The sequence below is a fragment of the Lytechinus variegatus genome, chromosome 2 (assembly GCF_018143015.1).
Source record: "Lytechinus variegatus isolate NC3 chromosome 2, Lvar_3.0, whole genome shotgun sequence".
NCBI classification, from domain to species: domain Eukaryota; kingdom Metazoa; phylum Echinodermata; class Echinoidea; order Temnopleuroida; family Toxopneustidae; genus Lytechinus; species Lytechinus variegatus.
In genome coordinates, this window is record NC_054741.1 from 65,122,778 (window position 1) to 65,143,690 (window position 20,913).

Consider the following 20,913-nt stretch of genomic DNA (forward strand, 5'->3'; position numbering starts at 1 on the left):
CTAGGTCCATATACTTTCTAAGTTATGATGTCATTTCAAAAACTTAACCTCAGGTTAAGATTTGATGTTGACGCCGCCGCCGCCGCCGCCGCCGTCGGAAAAGCGGCGCCTATAGTCTCACTCTGCTTCGCAGGTGAGACAAAAATGCTTCTATACTTGATAAATATGCATTTTGCATACATCTGATTTAACTGAATGTGGCATACCTCTGACTGCATTGTTTTTCCATCTGTAACTGTGGCGCCTTCTGTATCCATGGTGCTATCAGTGTTATCAGGGGTTTCTTCACTAGAGTCTACTGTTATTTGCACAGGGCATGTTCTTGACTCAACATCATTGTCTTTGGTATCTACATGTACACTGGAATCATTTTCGTCCTTATCTTCTGTCTTGTCATCTAGCTTCTCTTCTTCTTCCTCCTTCTCCTCCTCCTCCTCTCATCATCATCCTCCTCCTCATCCTTTTCCTCCTCTATGTGTATATCATCTTCCTGTTTAACCAATTGTTCTTTATCAACATCATCGTCTATCCTAGGGATCAATGCCTCATCTCCATCATCATCCTTCTTTGCATCTCCGTCACCATGGTGATCTGCAGACACATCTTCTTTTGTTCTCTCCTTCTCAAACTCCTCTGTTAAATCTTCAGCTTCCTCATCATCGATGCCGCCATCGTCATCTGATGAAGTGGGGTAATCCACTTCTTGATCTGTTGTGTCAAGTGTTTCATTGTCATCAGATTTAGTGGTGTCCTTGTTCTGTAAGTCTGTAACCAAGATCTCGCCGCTCAAAGGGTCAGCCATGACGGGAGAGATGTCGTCATCCAAGGGCCAAGGGTTGTACGCTGGAGTGGTCGGTGGGTCTAGATTGTCATCGGGGTAATCGTCAAGAAGCCGTGTATCGCGGATCTTGGTTATAAATTCATCCTGCAAAGGTAATTGGTGCAATGGATGAGTGATGCGTGAAGTCAAACGTGAAAAAGCATGTCTTTGTCATTATAAAATCTTTTAAAACAAAAACAAAAAATAAACAAACAGAACAAAAGTCAAAGTGAATATCCTATTCAACAGAAAAAAAAAATGTGTTAATGTAGAACATACAGTGGCAATATTCATATTTCTTTGACCTTCTTTGAAGTTCTTTCTTTAAAGGAAAAGTTTAACAACAAAAATCTTGATGCTTTTCATGAAAAATAATCATCAATCTACAAATAATACAAAACACCTTTCTTAATGGTACTGACATGTAAAAAAAAAGGATTATAAACAAAATGGCAAGTTTACAGTGAGCATAATACATTTAGTGTGATAAACATAACACATCAGCAGTGCAAATGCAATGGTGATTCAGTCCTAAGCAACTGAATCAGCAAACATTCATAATTTGCCAGTGCATGGAGGCCAAGGATTGATTGAACAAAGGGCATGCAAACTCATTTTCTTTTCTTCCTGATTTTCCATGCAAGACTAATTGGTCTCTGAAAGCTACTTCTGTTCCATACAATGGACCTGCCCCTCAAAATGACGCACACAGTAAGAGAGGTTTTAAAGGTGACATTCTAATTTAGTTGGTTCTGTGTTTTTTGTCAATCAATGGTTAATTTAGCAAATAAGTATTCAATCAAGTAATAATCAGTTAAAACATGGTTAAATGGAGTCTTGAAGTATTATACACTGCACCAGGTAACTGTCATACATCATAGACTTACCATTATACAGGCATGAATCTTTGATAAAAACATATCGAATGATAATTCTGAAGATTAATAAGTATTAAGAATCGTACTTTAACTGTTCAAAAACGCACAATTTGTTGATTAAGATTGCAGGTAAGGAACAAGATTTAATAATCGTCAATATTTCCCTTCAGTACTTCTGAAGAGGAAACGGTGTTCTGGAAAGGAATGATCCAAACTTCTACTGAGCAAACAAGCAAGCTGTATAGATGTACTGCATATCTTTAACACAAGAAAAATGGCTCCTGAAAGCCTCCTACACTTCTACAGTAACAGGAAAGCTCTGGTTTTGAATAAAGTCACTGAAAGACTAGCTCATTTCAAATGAAACATTTGTCCCAGATGATTCCTCTGGCAGACAGATGGATCAACGAAAGACAACGTCGTCGGTAGGATGACTAGAAAGGCCTGCAGATCCTCAGAATGTAGTGTGCTTACTACCACTTTAATCAATGTGCTTCAATCAATACCAAAACTAACTTCATGGGAAGAAATCATATCATCAAAATGCTTAGGTTTTGAGAGAGCTGTAAGGATGGTTGCATGAAAACTTGAATCCAGCTCGAGACAAAATGTGGAGACAGATCACTGGTTTGTGCCATAAGATGGTAAATTAATCAAATCCAATCACTCAGTGATCCTCAGGAAATTATTGACAGAAGGTTTTATATGGATTATAAATCAAAGGAAATGAGAAGGGCCCTTTTACAAGATATGCTTTCGTTTCCAGACAACTTTCAAAACTGAATGTCATGACAGGAGGATAATAGAATATTTTTTAATTACTCATGGTAATGCTCGTTTTTGTTTGATAGGGGAAGTTTTAATAAAAGGCTGTACTGGCTTCAGAAATTCGACTGACAATACAACTTGGAATTAGGAAGTGAATGAAAACATCTGTTTTATTCCAAGATACATGAATCAAGACTGAGAGGAAATACATACCCGCAATGGACTCAAATCAGGCTAAAAATCCTTGGCTGGTTTGCTTGTCTACAGGAAAGTAGAGACTGCACTTTGCATCATACTACAAAGACTACAGTTGTACCATAAATTAAATTAGATTTTTGTAATCAGAATAAATTGGTATGCATGTATTTTGGGGGTGTATTAGACATAATATTCCAGAATTATATATATTTCAGGAGTTATTGTTGGTTGTAAAATGCATTCAAAACCGATGCAAGCTCATGTAATCAGGCCAAACTGACTATCTTATTAACATCATAATTTGTGGTCACCATTAAGTCTGCAATTAATAAAACATTATCTTCTTAATTTTTATTTAATACTGTGTCATTAATTTGATAATGACAAAGCACCAATTTATATGTTTGATTTCATCCCCTTCACTCCCAATAGTAAGCATTGGTAACATTCAACAGGACTACAAACATGATCAGTAATTTCATTAAATATGGATTTATAATACAGCAAGCTGGAAATTCATTTTCACACCCCAGCAAGGTTCCATAACAAAAGATCTATTTTTGTATCTGGGCCACAGTAGGTGCTTTCACATCAGTCTGATCACAAGAATTCTGTGAAAGCAAAGTACTTGGTAAAACACCAAAAGAAAATTCATGGAAATCAATGTTGTTTTTTTTTAATATAAGATATTTGCAGATATTTCTCCAAGGTCATAGGGATATTTGAAATTTGTTTATAACATGAGGCCAGAAGGATGTGCAGTAAATGAACATTGTATGAGGAAAAAAATTATCAATCAGGGGGGGGGGCTACTTAGCATAAATGTATGATATATTTGCTGCGGTCGAGACCCCCATTTTCTGCTTAATGTCCATTCCAGAGAATCGCCAATTTAGAAAGCCATAGAAATTCAAAATTTTCCCCGTTCCAGGGACCCTCAGATTTGTGGTTTTAGTCATTCCAGTGCGTGCCCATCATGAACTGATCAGCCGGTCAGGGCGGTGAGCTTGATCGGCATGGAGTTATACAAGTGCTGGAGACCCCCATTTTTTATGTGGTCAGTTTCCCTTCATTGCATTTTTAGCAATTGTTGATTCAAGAGCCGTTCCAGAGACCACCAATTTTTTATTAAAGTCAAGACCAAGATTTAGTTCCAGAGCCCCCTATTTTCGACTTCGGTGTTGCACATACGTGTAATGTAGGTACAGTATCATGTTATAATTCGCGTAGCCCCCCCCCCCCCCCTTCCCGATCAATCTATTCAATGAGGGGTGGGGAAGCAAGTTGATTACTATGTCCCTTTTTCAATGAATGCTAAATGTTGCACCATGATACATCAGAATATCAATTTGCAATAAGATATCAGTTCATAAGAATTCATGAAAGTCATGAACAAATGAGATGGACAAATCAGGATTCTGATATGGGATAGGATTCCTGACTGCACATCAAAATTTGCAATCTGTATTTACCTTGCAAGCCAAAATTTATGTCACAAAAAAACAGACTAGAGATTCATAATAAATGTAATGAAATCGAATTGCCCTATATATTGCACAATTTGAATAGGACATTCTTGAAATATTCAATTTTAAAAATGTCTGTACATGTACATTTTGTATTTAAAAAAATCAAAAATCAACCTGAAAGTCGAAATGGGAAATTGATCAATTAATAGGCCTAACACAAATGTCATTGTTTGTACAGTATAGGCCTATCGCTAATCACCAATCTTAATAATTATAATAATAATGTGACTTATAAAGTGCCAAATCCACTCTGTAGAGTGCTCAAGGCACATAAAAAGTTAAGAGTTAAATAAAAAAAAGTTTTTAGAAGATTTTTGAAAGTTTTGACAGAGGTACAATACTACATTTTTTTTATGTCTTTGGCAGGCTCATAAATGTAAACTTTAAGAATTTACTACTGTATGGCTCAGAAATACGAGTTGGCAACATATATATTAGGGTGTTCTTACACCAACCACTAATTTACAGATATTTTTGTAAATGGGAAGGAGTGAATATGCCTTTATATAGTGCGCTTTACTGCAATCATGGACCCTGCAATCAAATGCAGATCAATCAATTACAGGAAGTATCCCCGTACAGCATTTGTCAACTCAAACGGTGAATATGTAGTTTCGTCACAATGACTTGAATGTTTAGGTTTTATTTATGGTCTACTTGTATTCTTGTTTGTTTAGTTGACTGGTTTTCAGCAATAAATTACTGTCATTTGCCAGTAATAACAATGAATATTCAATTTGGGACTTGATACAGAGAGTTGAAGATGGTGTTATGATACAGAGTAACATGTATCACAATCTTATACAAGACAGCCAAAAAGACAATATGATTTCAGAAATTCAGAGAGTGTTAAAACAAATATTGCAAATTTCGAGACTAAATCTGCATAAAACATTTGTACTAAAACAATAAAAGAGTGCATATTTTGAATACTCAACTGCAAGTCCGCAACACCCTCCTGACAATGAGATATCTCTCAGACTTTCTTTAAGTCCAAGGCATTTTGGTCCTGTTCCCTCCCATAAAAAAAAAATGTTTTTTTAAGTCTTTTCAGATTGTCACTCAGTTATACCTCAGTCACATTTGCTCTACGGTGGCAGTACGCCGAGTCAAATACATTGTACAGCCACTTCATTCATTTCTATTCAAGCCACCTATATGTAGCTGGTACAAAAATGTTAAAAGGGCCGTTTTTGACTCACCATACGGCCGCCGTAGAGCAAATGTAACTGAGGTATTTAATAGAGGAAATGATAGTTGTGAGTGCACAGCATTTTATTTAAAATCCATGTGACTTTAAACTGCTGATTGATACAAATATATGACCTTTGATATCTTTTGATCTAATTTAGCTATCTCAAAATATCAACAGAGAGGAGACATTGCTCGATTGATGGCCAAGAGTCCAAAACTGAAAGGGCATGAAGTGATATCATAGCAAACTGAATACCTGTTTATTCAATGTAGGTCTATTGTACATTGATTTTACTCCTTATTCTATTCAAGCAAGGACCATGAAATCATGAGATAATCAGGTCACTGTCCATTATCTTCCTCTTATCCTACACTATTACATACACCAGTAGGTACAGTATCACTGCTCTTCACTGGTCACTATGGAAGTGGTCAGTCATTCCACAAAAATATCAACTTCCTTATTGTCACACGCAGTAATGACAAGTGAACTGGGAAGATCTGGGGAGCGTTTCATGACAGGACTTGTCGGACATTTTATCCGACAAGTCCTGTAATATCCGACAGTTACCATAGTAACAGTGCCTCTTAGCCAATCAGTATCAAGGAAAGTTGTCAGATCTGACAACTTGTCGGACAAAAATGTTGATGAAACACTCCCCAGAGCCTTGATACAGCACTTTATATTGTAATATTCATTTAATGCATTTTATCTGTATCATACACAGAGCAATTGCTTGTTTCTTATCATGTTGTAATTGCCTTTAGAAAGTTCTGCACAAGTATTAAAAAATTGTTTCCCCCTTGATTGCCGAGTTTTCAGTCAGTGACATAGGAGGCTTTCCGCAACGTGGGTGTATGGCAAGCCCTCTCAACATTTATTCCGACCAAGGAATAGGAATGAATGTGAAAGGGCATGCCATACACCCACATCACTGAAAGCCCTGTACATTGTACATCGTTGAGCAAAAACTTACTATTTTGCACAGAAAGAGAAAGATTGAACCACTTCTTGGAGGCAACTTTGGACCTTCCTGTATATTTCAAAGTAGACTCCAAATAACAATATAAAAACAGAAATGTATATAGGCCTAACATACATGTACCAAGGATTTCACCTCCTTGCTTGTACAATGAGGGAAATATACCAGTACAACAATTTTCTTCATAAACATTCACATGTAACAGTAGATGTAAAAGTACACTGTTTTCTTTTAAAATATTGAAGACCTACATGTATTTGCACTATGATTCTGACAAGAAAGGAAATTAAATAGCCGTTTTACTTTTTTAAAAGAACACAAATTTAATCATACAAAGAAAAATCTTCATGCCATCATTGCTGAAATTCACAAAATTTGCTTTGAAAGTTCATTAGAGATCCTGGACTATACTCAATCCAGTGATTTTCTGTCTGCCTTTGTGCTGTCCGCCTTTGACAATAAGCATGAATGCTGCTCCCAGAATTCATACAAAGGCAGATGATTAGCATAGTAAGGAGTACATGGGTGGAACTTCTAAAGAGGAAATGAGTTGATCTTAGCTTTAACTAGGGTGATGTGGAGATCGTCCTGGAAGAATGACTAAACAGCTCATTACTCTCTCATCTCTAGGTCTGAAAGTCAATCTAATCTCCATTTATTAAAAAAAAAAGGGGGAGGGGGTTATAGTCTTATAAAGGTGGTTTCAGACCGCCTCGTAGTTTGTCAGTTCCAGGTATTCTCTGATCGGGAAATTTACCCCGATCAGAAAATTCCAGGTATTTTGGTAATGTGAAAGCAAACTACGCGTAATTTCCCCGAAAGAAAATACCCGCTAAATAGTAGGTACTTGGCGAAATTACGAGAACTTTCGCGGGGATTTTTCCAAGGTCGCGGGTATTTTGGCAATGTGAAAGCAATTTACGGGAACTTTTAGCCCAGCGTGTCGTTTGGCGCGGGCACCGTGGGTGGCTAGTGATTTTGAATCTCGCGCCTTGCCTGCTTATCAGACCATACTGCGCATGCTCATGACTTCAGGAACTTATCCCGAAGGATATGTTTCGGGGCGGTGTGAATGCAGGAATAATTAATGGGTATTTTTTAGCCTAAAAAGGGTTCTCGTAATTTAACGGGGATTCTTATGATCGAGGCGGTTTGAAACCACCTATAGAGAAACTTTCATTGTGACATTGAGGGAGGGTCCATTCCATAATAATTGAATTGTTTGAGGTCTATGGCAATTAAAAGATTACATTCAAATTTGGAGGGAAGTAAAGCTAGTGCTACATGAACCATGTAGGCTGGCTACGCAATACATGTATACCTACAACAAATGATAAAATACTGTGCATGCCTGTAGTATTCTAATCTTTAAACTAGTTTCTTGACCCTCAGACTAACCTTACATAAAGTTGGCCTCAAAGGATGGTTCAATACAGATAGTGTGTTACTTGGAAAGAATAATAAAAGCAGGAAAATGGGGTCCCCATACACAAACACATTTTCCCAAAGGGGTCACACACACAAAAATGGATACACCTGCAGTCAAAGGATGAGTCACCTGCAACTGTCTCTCCTCACCCAGGCATTAAATGGATACCTGGGAGCATTTCATCAAGCAAATAATCAGTGATTTTCACTGACTAATTATTCTAAGCTAATATCAATCCTTGCATGTAATTGGTCATGAGGAAATTAGGCAATTAAAATCACTAACAAAAATTATCATGAAGAGCTCTCCTGAAACAATTCAAATATATTCAATACTGACTTATTGTCTAGATATATTCACAAGTACATGTAAATCACTTTAGATCTGAGTGTTCAGCTCTCTGTATCATAAAATTAGGACAAACACCTGAAATAATGATCACAGATTTTCACTAATTAATTGCTTTAAGCTACTGTCAATCCTTGCATCTAATTCAATTGGCCATGAGGAAATCAGGTAATTAAAATCACTAACAAAACTTTGCATGAAGTGCTCTCTTGAAACGATTCAAATATACATGTATGTATTCAATACTGACTTATTTATTCACCTGTAATTAATTTAAGATCTGAGAGTTCAGCTCTGTATCATAAAATTAGGACAAACACCTACCATTTTATTGGTTTTAATCCTAGTTCTAAGGCTAACACCCACACTACATTCAAACATGTGTTTATTATTACTCTTGGCACAACTGTAGCACATTTCCTGTGTTTTGTGATTGTGATGTCTGAATCTTCCTGCGAACTTTTCCTATTTGTACTTTATAGTGTACTCCCTGTCTCCCTATCATGGAGGATTTCCATCAGCCTTACTTTCAACCCAATTTTACTCCTCAAACTCAGAGCTGAGATTTAAAACAAAGCACTAATCACGACTATTGTTTCATGTGGCCTTGGGTGTAATATAATCATGATAATGGAACAGGCCAACATAAGGCTCAATGTTTCAAACATTGTGTGATGATCCCATGAATTATTTATAACCTACATGTGCCGATCCAGAGTGGGTGTTCTCAAGAAAAGAACATAATTAATGGGTAAGCAGTAAAGCACACAATAAGGGATGTAATTCTGAGATGATATAGCAAGGTGTTCTGTAAAAAGGCCCTGTAATTTGTAATAACGAGCTAAAAACCAAGCTGAAACGACAAAATAGCATGTTTGTTCTATCTTGATAATCTTTGCATTCACTGCTACAAAGTAACATATGATCAGGACCTATTAACAGGATCATACACTCTACAAATGACACCTGTAAAAGTCAGGACTTATCCTCCAATTCCTGTATGCTCCTGTGACAATTGCTCTGAGCTTAATTTCGTCTAAAAATGTTGGGTTAGGGTTGCGATAGAATTTCATATTACGTTTAGGGAAGGGTACTTGTACAACGTGTGTTAAACTATCAAACCCATCAGGGTTGAAGTTAGTCATGTGATTAATTGTGTGTGGAATTTAGAGCAGAGCAATTGTCGCCGGAGCAAAAGTCATGGTACCCCGGTTTTATCAGCAACAAGCAGTATCTTTCCAAACTTGGGCTGATGAATACAGGCCTGGGGTCCGTTTCATTATAGCTGTTTGTAAGTTAAGAGCGACTTTAAGAACGACTGGGGATCCTTTCTCATGCGCTAAACCATTGCCAATTCAATATAGTATTTACCACAATAAAGGATCACAGTCATTCTTAAAGTCGTTCTTAACTTACGAACAGCTTTATGAAACACCCATCTGGTTTGACTGTGAATTGTCCTAGCAATGAACGGATGGCAAGGGTAGTTCAATCATGGACCAATAAACACCATGCAGAAGTTTAAGATATTTTTTCGGGAACTAGACAGAGATCAAAGAGCTATGCAAACAATCTTGACATCCAGAACTACGTGTAGCTAGAACTTTTATTAGCCGGCAGTATTCTTCAAAATCTTGGGCTGATGAATACTGGCCTGGTTTGACTGTGAATTGTCCTACATGTAGCAATGAACAGGGTGGCAAGGGTAGTTCAACCATGGACCAACAAACACCATGCAGCAGTTTAAAATAGTTGGTGAAAGAACTAGACAGAGATCAAAAAGCTATGCAAACATTCTCAACAATAATCCAAAGGATTTGAAACCAATGAAGCAAGTAGTCTACTTTATAGGCCTACATGTATATTTGTAAAATGCTGCCTTTGAATATTGTGAACTGCAGCATGCACTTTAATAATTACTATGCAAAGTCAGAAGATAATCAAGATTCAAAGCAATCCAATAATATTGCACATTTAAGTCTTCCTTCCATGTTATGGACCACAAAAAATTTACAAAATTTTGATTTTTTTTTTACACTTACATGTATATTAAAAACAATTGAACAGTAAATATATGTAGGCCTTCTGAAACATGTACCAGTTGTAAATGTACATGTTCAGTTGACAAGTGAAGTTCTTCAACCACCAATACCATAAAAATAAGAAGTTCTCATAGAACCACATGATTGCAGGCCTACAGAGACAGGTGTAATGTATATACATGTACATGTATGTAATGTAGTTGTGGGGAAAAAATAAATACCAAATAACTTGCACTCTACAGCTGTAATGAGCCACTCAATGTTCAAAAGATATCATATAGCAGACACCAGATAGCACAACTTTTTCAGTAAAATATGAAACATGAAACTCTATCCATCAGTTGAGGGGTAGGCCTATATGTTTTGTATAAAATATAGGCATCCATTATAGATCTGCGTCAGACAAGTACCAGCATATTTCATGGGATTTTCATCCACCTTTCCTGACCTTTTATTCTGGGACAAAAAACAAATTACCGGTACAGCCACCATACATTGTATATAGAGAACATGAAAGTACCAATCGAAAGCTTATAATTTATAACTACATAACACAGAAATGCAAGCTTTATGCATTTTCACCACTTTCCAGATGAGTATTTTCCTTCAAAAAAGATTCACCAGCCTGAAAACCGTGACGTCATGTTTTATTAGAAGCGTTGTGATTCCAAAGGTTTGTACAAAGAAACACTGGGTGACTTTTCTGCTTTTCGGATTATGCTTTTTATTAATATTACTTCTATCACATTTTCTTGAGAGCTTGAATTGATGAAATCTACAATTTTGGACAAGTTTTCTGCCACATTTTAATTGGCACAGCTGTCAATTTATATTTGTATTGAAATTTTGTGTATCAAATTTTCCTGACAGAGCAATTTAGGCCCAATAAGAGCAAAACAAGGAAATCACCCCCCCCCAAAAAAAAAAAAATGGTGAACAGACAGTTCAAGGTTTCCATCCATTCAAGTAATGAATTGTCCATTTCCATTTTATTTTGCTTGATTGAAAAAAAAATGAGTTCATAAGCAGAAAATCTCCCAATTTCTGTGTACAAAACTACAGGATCAAAACATTTCTAACTAAACATGACATCACGATCTTTAGGCCAAGAATATTGTTGAAACCTTTAATAGGCAAAATACTTTACTCAGCTGTCAAGCAGTGAATATGCATAAAACTTGCATTGCTGTACTATGTAGCTTATTTTCCATTTAGCAATATCATTTTAAGCATCGGTCTGGGTATGCTGAAGATATCACTTACTTTTATACTGTTACAACTTCGCAAATAATAATACAATTTAACATTTCATTTGATAAATGGGATTTTTCTGGGCAGTGATCCAATGTTGGGTGTCTGCCTGGGCTGATTTAATACCAAATGCAGAAAATATGGGAAGTATCAATTCCAGTGGTCAAAGTACAGCGGAAAGTGTGGAAAAGAAACAGAGAAAACATTTGTGGCTTTCCTGGAGGAGTTTCATTCAAGTTCATTCCTTCATTTACTAGTGGTAGCAACATTTCTTGCACTGTTACAGAGATTTTCAGAAACCGGTCATTATGTCGATCAATATCCCCCCCCCTCCCCATGTAACAAGAGGTTACAATATATTCAGAATTTACAAGGTTTGACATTACAAGATCAACTGATGCATTATGCATGTTCGAAGCATTAGTGATATTGCAGTGCCAGAAGTGTACATGTACATGTACGTCACAAACCATGACTTCGATCAGATATTCTATTGGTATCACAGGTTCATATCGCTTGATATCGGCTATGCAATTTAGTATGAACCCCTAATACCAGTATCTACTTTTAATTGCAACATGTCTGGCATATTAGTTCAAAAGGCACAGGAAAAGCAAAATTTAAATAGAATGTGACTTTTAAAGCCAATAACTGCATCTTAATATCTAATGCATCAAGTCTTTTATTCTCAGATAGCACATGTAAGCCTACATATATCAGGTAACAACTCAAATGGTTGATAAATATAGAAGGATATAAAAAAAAATATCCTCTTCCTCATTCAGGAAACTGACAGCCAGGTCAATGCACATTCATGTTCGGAACAACAAAATAGTATTTAAGGGTTCTCACATCAATTGAGAGATCTGTTGGCTGTACATGAATACATGTATACAGGACAGGTACAAAAGCTCACTTGTTGTACAGACCCCTCCTGTATTTATAATACTTTTCATCATTTGGAGACCAAAGTGTGCAAAAAAAAAATTCTTTAAATTCGAAAGAAAAATCGTTCTCAGAAAGTGATCATCAAAATATATCTATAGACAAACATAGGATTGTAGAAATAAAACTTTAAAAAAAAGAATTAAAACTGAAATAAATATCATGAAAGAAAACAAACCTTTTTCATATAAACAAAGGAAGAAAAAAATAATAATAGAAATAAGAAAGAAACACACAAAGAGAATGTGGTTTGTGAACCATAAGTCTCACCTGATTTCGCAATCAATAAAAACATCATGCATCATCTCCCCCGGTCTCTGCAAACTTTTTTTCACGCAAGACACAAAAAAGGGTGATAAACAATGAAAATAAAATCAGAGGAAAAAAAAAACAAGATGGAAAGAAATAAAAGGACAAATATAGTAAAGAAATAAAAAGCAAAGAAGTTCAAATGAAGAAAAGAGATGAACTTACCACTTCTTGATCTGGAATGGTTTCTTCGTAATCAAGGATTGCTTTCAATGTCTTGTGAGTAGGATTGCTACTTTCCTGATCCTGCCAATTGATACAAGAGCAATGAAAACAATCTCAGGTTTTTTAAAAACTCAACATTAATTCTTAATATGCAGCAATATATTTTAGCATGAATATCCCAATTACATAACATAAAATTGAGGATAAATCCTAAGGTAGCATAAATGAAACATGTCCCGTTTAACAGATTTTAGTATAGTAAATACAGGCTTTAAACATTTCCTGGTATACAATACAGTACACCTGTATACCCCATAATTATAATCTCCATGAAGTACAATTGTGCAGGTATGCATGATTTTCAAAGTAAAATTTTCCAGAAAATACATGAGTATGCACAAAATAGGCATCCATATATCCATCGATTTTTTTTTCATTTAACCACCCTGAATATTAAAGTACTTACGACGAGTCATTTTCAAGAAGCTTCAATATACTTTACAATGCAGGATCGTCTAGGCCCTCTACCGTGTACACATATGTGCTACATGTAGCTCAAATTCAGTCCTTAATAAACCAAACTTTCCAAATACAAATCAACTGACTTGGTATTTAACCAGTCCAATGCAAACACAAACAACTCCATTGCTCTTAAGAATGCCAATTTTGCTTTCTCACTCAATGTAGCAAACAGCAATACGTATTATGTTCTTTCTTATGTTTCTTTGCCACACCTTCAAAATGACTGAAGCATGTCATGAGGAAAGCAATATCCTGGTTCTTAGATTGGGTAACTTCAATCAAGTACAATTCACTCATTCCAATTTAGTCTGTCCTCAATTTCTTATCAATAAGGGGGTGGTTCTAGCTATGAACAAACAAATACAGAGAGTCCGAGGCACACAAAATAGTGCTACTAAGTACAAAATGCCTGAGTATCCACGTACCTTTGTACTCTTATTTTTTAATTTTGGGACTCAAAAAAACAAAAACAGATGAACTAAAAACAAGGTCAATGCTTCAATTATGCTTTTGTAAGTCACAGACAACAGCAATAACACATTTTCTTGATTAGGCCTATATATTTTCTAATGTTCATGGATTGTTTTTGAATGTGTGTTTCTTGTCCTTTACCGAGAGCAGGGGTGAATTTGTAATTGTTCCTCAATCAAGAGACAGAAGCACAGTACATGTACTGTGAGATTTTATTGAGTGCAATCATTTTGAAGCTCCTTGGTGCAATACCTTACCATACATGTACATGTGTGCATCAGTGCATGTACTTTTATAGATTTGAAATGGACAATTTCAGTTGAACTTGTTGTTGAACTTCACCAATAGTTATTGATCTAGTCTTTCTTGGTGATATTTGTTACTTTTTCGGTCATATAAAATTGATGCATTAATCACAACCATTAGGGCTTGAGATTGTATCCAGGCGTGTCAGCTGTGCAGAAAATCACACTTGAATAATTATCTCACAAGTACATCCTGAACTTTCTGCAAGGAAAATTTCCCACTTTTTCAAGAACATTTTCAACTTTTAATTTGTAGAACTGTTTCGTTTTTTCTAAACAACGACAATGTGGTGCAAAATCAATTCCTCCTCCATTACTAATATTTAATCAAGCAAACCAATGTGTGATCTCTTGCACTTAAGCCAAATGTTAACTTCTATCAATATCAGTGGGGAAATCACCAGGTATTTCCTGTCCTGATTGATAACAATCTGTTGCAGTTTATTTTTATGACTCATACATATTATTATGCCAGCTCATTTGATACAGTATGCATTTATAAAGATACATACATGTACATGTACATAGTGTACTGTACTCATTTCTATCCTGGTATACACCTGTACTGTAGGCACTGTAGGCAAAAAATGCCTTTATGAATTGTGCTATTGATTTGAAACAAGATTTGATAGGACTGAAAAAGAAAAAAAAACATTTTATTTTCAACCATTTTTCCCCCTCATGTTTTTTATGGTTTCATGAATTTCTTAAATATTCCTTTTGTTTTTACTTTTTGGAAAATTTTGGTTTTCTCCATTCACTTTGAACACAGATTTGATATATATTTCCCCATTGACTTTGACAATTCCAAAATGGAACACAGATGTATTGTCCCATACATACGGTAATATTTTTTTTTTCATTTTTAAACTTTACATTAAAAATATGAATTACATACTTTTGCAAAATGTTTTGGTATATATTTTCACACTCAGTAAATTGGAACTTCCTAGAAATTGAACAATTGTTGCATTCAGTGAAATAACTTTAAAATGTCCTTGAAATGCTGTTTATGGGCCATTTCATCCATTAACTTTATTTGCATATTTCATTAGATACCCCCCCAAAAAAAAAAAATTATAATAATGATAAAATAAATAAAGAAATAAAAAATTGAAATAAAATTTATAAAATAATAAATGAACAAATTTAATAAGAAAAACATAAATACAGTGATTAAATTTTTAAAAAAATAAGTAAATGAATAAATCAATCAATCACTACGGTAAACACTAGATAAAAAAAAATCATTTTCTCTCTCTTTTTAATGTATTCAGTCACTGATAATAAAAACATAAATGTTCACATTTTTATAATTAGTATTCGATTTTGTATTGTACCAAAGATGTACACTCTAACCAAACAAGTGTACATGTACATACTACATGTAGTATGTACATACATGTACATGAAATAAAACCCATGTACCCTATTTCTAGCTCTGCTGTAGTGAAAGAGAGTATAATCACACTACAAATGGTATGTAATTGATCACTTATAAATTACCTCCTGTTGTGTGCCTGCATAGATCTGTTTCTTGCGTTCATCTGACAGCCCACGTACTCCCTGGGCTCCGTATCTACTGAACAAAGAGTCTAATGCTGACAGGTCGCTGGCTTCCTCGTGGGACATTACTAGTAATCCTTCTCACTTAATAATGTGGGGGCAAATAAGACCATCCCCTATAAAATAAAGAGAAACAGAATGGAGAGTTTAAGAAGACTGCAGAAAAAAGAAAACACCCTTTTCTACAATACAAGTAGGGTTTGTCATATCCAGTCAAGTCTACTTCATGTACGATCATCTGACGATCAAAGCAGAAGAAACAATAAAAAGGATGCTCCGGGCTTAAGATATTAAACAGAGTAAATTTCCCAGAGACAAATGCTGAAAATTTTATCAAAATCAGATAACAAATATTAATGAAATTATTCAAAGTTTAGCAATATTTCATGAAAACAGTTATGCACATCAACATGAATATTCAATAGGTGGGCTGATGATGTCACATCCCCCTTTTGCTTTTTCTTTAATATGTTGTTACATGTACATGAAATAATAATTATTTCATTTTTTCATAATTGTGTAAATGATGCGTCTCCATTATGGTGAAATAAGTTGCAGAAATTAATGTGCTTAATCAGTTGTAAATTCAATTGTATTAGTTCTTAATAGAAATTTTTTGAGTAAACCTAAATTTCATAATAAAATACAAAAGAACATGTAGGAATATGACATCATCAGCTCACCTACATTGTAATGAATATTCATGATGACATGCCCAGAACTATTTTACCAGAATAATGCAAATCTTTAAAATTCAATAATTTGTTATTTGTTATCATTAGTATTTTGCTCAGTGAATTTTACTCTATTTATTGAAATATACATGTAAATTCTTCTGCCTGGAGCATCCCTTCAAAGTAGACCTGTGGTCTATAAATAGACAGATCCATACATGTTCACGTTTCAATGAAGAAAATTATTCAGAGGAAACTAAAGTGCACATGTAATATTCATTCAAAAGAGGTATTCCTTATACAGTCCAGGTAGTACATGTATGCAAGACTATCAATCACACAGACCTAAAATATATTTCAGACCCTGTCTAAGCTTCAAAAAAAAACTAAAACAATGTCACAAATTTTTGGCTACACAGTACTTAGCCTGTAAGCATGGGTTACATATTATCCATAAGGGTGATATAATATCCAACGTACAGATTACACTGTACGTGTATGTATGTACATCACAATGTACAAAACCTCTCATTTTAGTGTGGGAGATTAGGGTCAGATGCTGGCCGATATTGTGATACACATGCAATTCAGAATTTAGGTGCAAAATCAAGTCATTAGTAAAACAGTCCCATTTTAGATCAGGCGTACATGTACCCCAATGATCCGATAAATATTCATTTGATCAAGCAATGTATGCAATGTAGGCCTACACATAAAGTCTGGATTATAAAACAATTTCTACACTCAATCTTCACATAAATGTTACATCTAACACTCCATAACTCCTCCCATCCTGTATTTGTACATATATACAAACACATGTATACTGTATAAAGCAATACTGAAGTGTAGGTTCCGACAATATTCAGGTGGAATCAGTGTCTGCTACTCGCCTATATGTAGATATGTCACCATTGCCGCATCATATCATTTTGTTGGATAATGTTCAGCATAACTTACTTTTTAGAGATGTAAAATGTAAAATTTCAATATGAAGGAATGATAGTCCTAATATATTTCCAACAAGCTGATAACGTGCGATGTTTCCAATTTTGGGTATATATACGTATGGATTGTCCTCTGTGGTACAAATTTCAACAGTTTCACAGATAAATCAATAGAGAATTCCTTCACACCTATAATATGCACAAATACTTCACAGATGGTTCCACAATATTTACAATCAATGATTTAGTATTCCAAGGTCTACTATCAAAGATTTAAAACAAATTTAGATGGGCACAAAGGGCAAATTCTAGCACAGACTATATTATTCAGAGACCTTTTTTTTTAACCATTCATGTATTCTACCCAGTTTTCTATTCTTACAAATGTTTGAAGACTGTCAATTTTATCTACAGGTAGATAGATGCAAGCTTTTAGATGATCATCACTGCATTTCAAGTTATGAAGAATATTTTTTGACAATGTATAAACTTTGAAAATGAGCAAAGATTTACAGAAACTTAATTCCACAAAATTGCATTCTGCATCCATGCCCAGGTTTAGAGATTTGGGACTCTCACATTTGGTGAATTTGCAAATTGTGATAACTGTATACAGATGTGTATTTTCCCAAGTAAATTTAAGGGACATAACAAAGAGTAAGAGATTAAACCTGAATCCCAGAGACATGAGACTGAATTTAGAATGTAAACTACCGGTAAATGGATTCTTTACTGCATGCAGTCAAACAAAGTAATTAAGTACAAATTTATTGGCAGATAAGATACAATTCTACATAGTCAAATAATGACCTCTGTCAATCGTAACCTTTATCCTTTGGCCCCAAGACCCTAAAATTTAATCAAGGCTATTGACACTCCCATGTCAGAGCTATAATGTGTAAAACTTAAGTAAAAAAAAAACGATGCATATCTCTGTGTGCAAGATAACATATTAGGATATACATAAAAAAATATTCTGCAAATTCTCTTTATCTTTGCATTCTGCTACTAAACTTCCTTGGAAAATACAGTCAAATTAACAAGATGTTGGAGGCTATTGTAAAAAATTTCTTGCTGCATCCGCAAGAACATCGTTTTACAAAAGGAGACATTCCGGCATCTTGCTTCCCATTGTTCTTCGCCAACGTTACCCGACGCACGCATCTGTAACTTTGGCGAAGAACAATAGGAAACAAGATAGCGGCGTAAACATCGGGCAAGTCTCTTCCGTCTTTTCACAATATTTCTCTCATTTTTTTATGAATTCTTGTTCAAAAATAACAACTAGAGCGTAGAAATATCGGAAATGAAGTTTTATCCCATGCACATGATTATCATTTAGGGCTAGATCTTTTCTAAGGAAAGTAGAAATCTCAGAGGTGAAAGTTTCAGGTTTTAGCTTCCGTTGTGTGGGTCAATGAGAAGGGTGACCTGGCTTCGTATGAGAGTAACCTTACGTTAGTAAATTATTTTTACTCTCTAGAAGCCGCCTGGCTAATCATACTGATGTAGATTGTACTACTACATGTACATAAGTGGTAGGGTAGTGCCGCGGGCAAGACAAAAAACGGGGGCCCTGGAGCGGGCTTATTGTAAAAAGGAGGGTCCTCGGAACGGGCTTCGGAACTACAATTCTGTGAAAACGGGGGTCCTTGGAACGGATCGCCAGCAAGTGAGTACGTGCGTATGTACCCCTATGGAACGGGCAAGCGTGCATGATGCAGCTAGCGCGGCCTCCGCCGGGTGCACTCGCACAGAGACGATGGTCAAAAAGCGCTCGGCGGCCTCTTTTCACCAAAATCGCAGCAGATCAATGCGACCGGAATGAAAAAACAAAAAATATGCGAAGCTTTGGAGCGGATTTCTGTCTTATTTTTTTCTTGATAAGAAGAAAATGGTATGCCTTGGAGTTGGAGCGGCTTTCTTTGTTCTTTTTCTCAATAAGACAAAAATGCTATGCCTTGGAACGGAAATTTGAGTGTAAAATGGGGGTCCCCTCCGCGGCACATACCCACTATGCCTTATAATATATGGTAGTGGATCGTATTACCGAACACTTTTCATGAATTTGATCATATCAAACACATTATTCCAATAAAATTCTCCAAACTTTCACCATAAATACACAAATACCTACAAAATATAAACATGCAGAAATTTTGCCGAAATTGTTTTTCATTTTTACGACATCAGCTTCCAATCGGACCCCTCTTCGCAAGTGAAATATTTTGGTCACTTGAAAAGGTATCGTATTACCGAACGTGTGTTTTCTATGGGAAAAGTTGGGAAAACAACAAAGTCACTCATGAGCTATTTTGACCATATTTTATTGTTTTGAGGATATAAAGACTTCGAAATTGTGTTTTTGATATTTTTTCATCATTTTTCTATTTAAGTTCCCTTTGGAAGGAAATTGCAAAGGTTTGAGCGTATTTGATTATTTTCTGACGCATATGATGCGCATGTTCGGTAATAAAAGGCCGGTCGGTAATACAATCACTCACTATACTGAGTGCCCCCCCCCCCCCCCCCCGGGTTAACATTACAGAAATAGCACTGGTTTCTCTGGCTCCTTTTCGGGGTGAGATCGCCCGGGGTCGTATTCTTTTAAGAATGCAGCAAACCTTGTCGAGAGTGCAGTGAGCTTATTTATAAATATGACCACCATGACCACTTGTTTGATTTACAAAATTTACACTGCCACTGCACTGCCAAAGTCGACTCTTCACGAGCGCATCGAACAGCTCTCATTCAAGGACCAGCTCAAAAAAAATCGACTAATTCTACTCCTTCTCAAATCCATTCACAAAAGTCATCATACTTTCACAGCAAGACATTAATATCACAGTTATAATTTAATACGCTACTTGAAATAATAAGATTAAGATTGCTGCCTTACCATAAATCTTTCTTTCACTATCGCACGTCCTCTCCAAATTTGTTATGACTTTTTGACGGCCATCGATCCAAAAATATTAACACTGCAATATTGACATCCAGCTAGCTATAGATGGCGCTATGGCAGATTCCTTCGGGAGCTAATTATACGTAAGATCGTATCTCTGTGATCGGCCGAGTGGTCTCAGTCGCCTAACATGAAATTCCGGGTTCGATCCCCGACCACGGCATTTAATCATCAATCTATTATATCTTGCAATTGTATTCAATAAATGAAAACGCTATACACAATCTTGCTACATTAAAAAATGATTGATAGACAGGTACATGTAGATATATAGGCCTAAAAAATGAAGAAAAACAAAGAAAGATACTAGATAGATAGACAAGTATACTTGTCTATTAATTTAGTTATAGGAATGAAAATTTTCGAGCATTGTAACTTCTAAGGAAGTATCCTTATTTTTTTATCATGATCAAAGTTTTCTAATAACTTATGGTTGAAACCATAAAATTTGATGACCCTTTTATATAACAACTAGGGAGCGTTCCTTTTGCCGACCGACAAGTTCAAGGATGACGACATGATTTTTATTGACTGTTATCATACATAACTGTCGAATAATAAACATGACTTATCGGATGCTTTATTTATTGTCTTTTCAGCTAAT

General features: G+C 35.5%; 1 pseudogene; it reads right to left on the minus strand.

Annotated features, from left to right (window-relative positions):
* LOC121408663 overlaps positions 1-20,350 on the minus strand; it is a 43,343-nt pseudogene extending 22,993 nt beyond the window's left edge.
* Between the last annotated feature and the right edge of the window lie 563 nt (positions 20,351-20,913).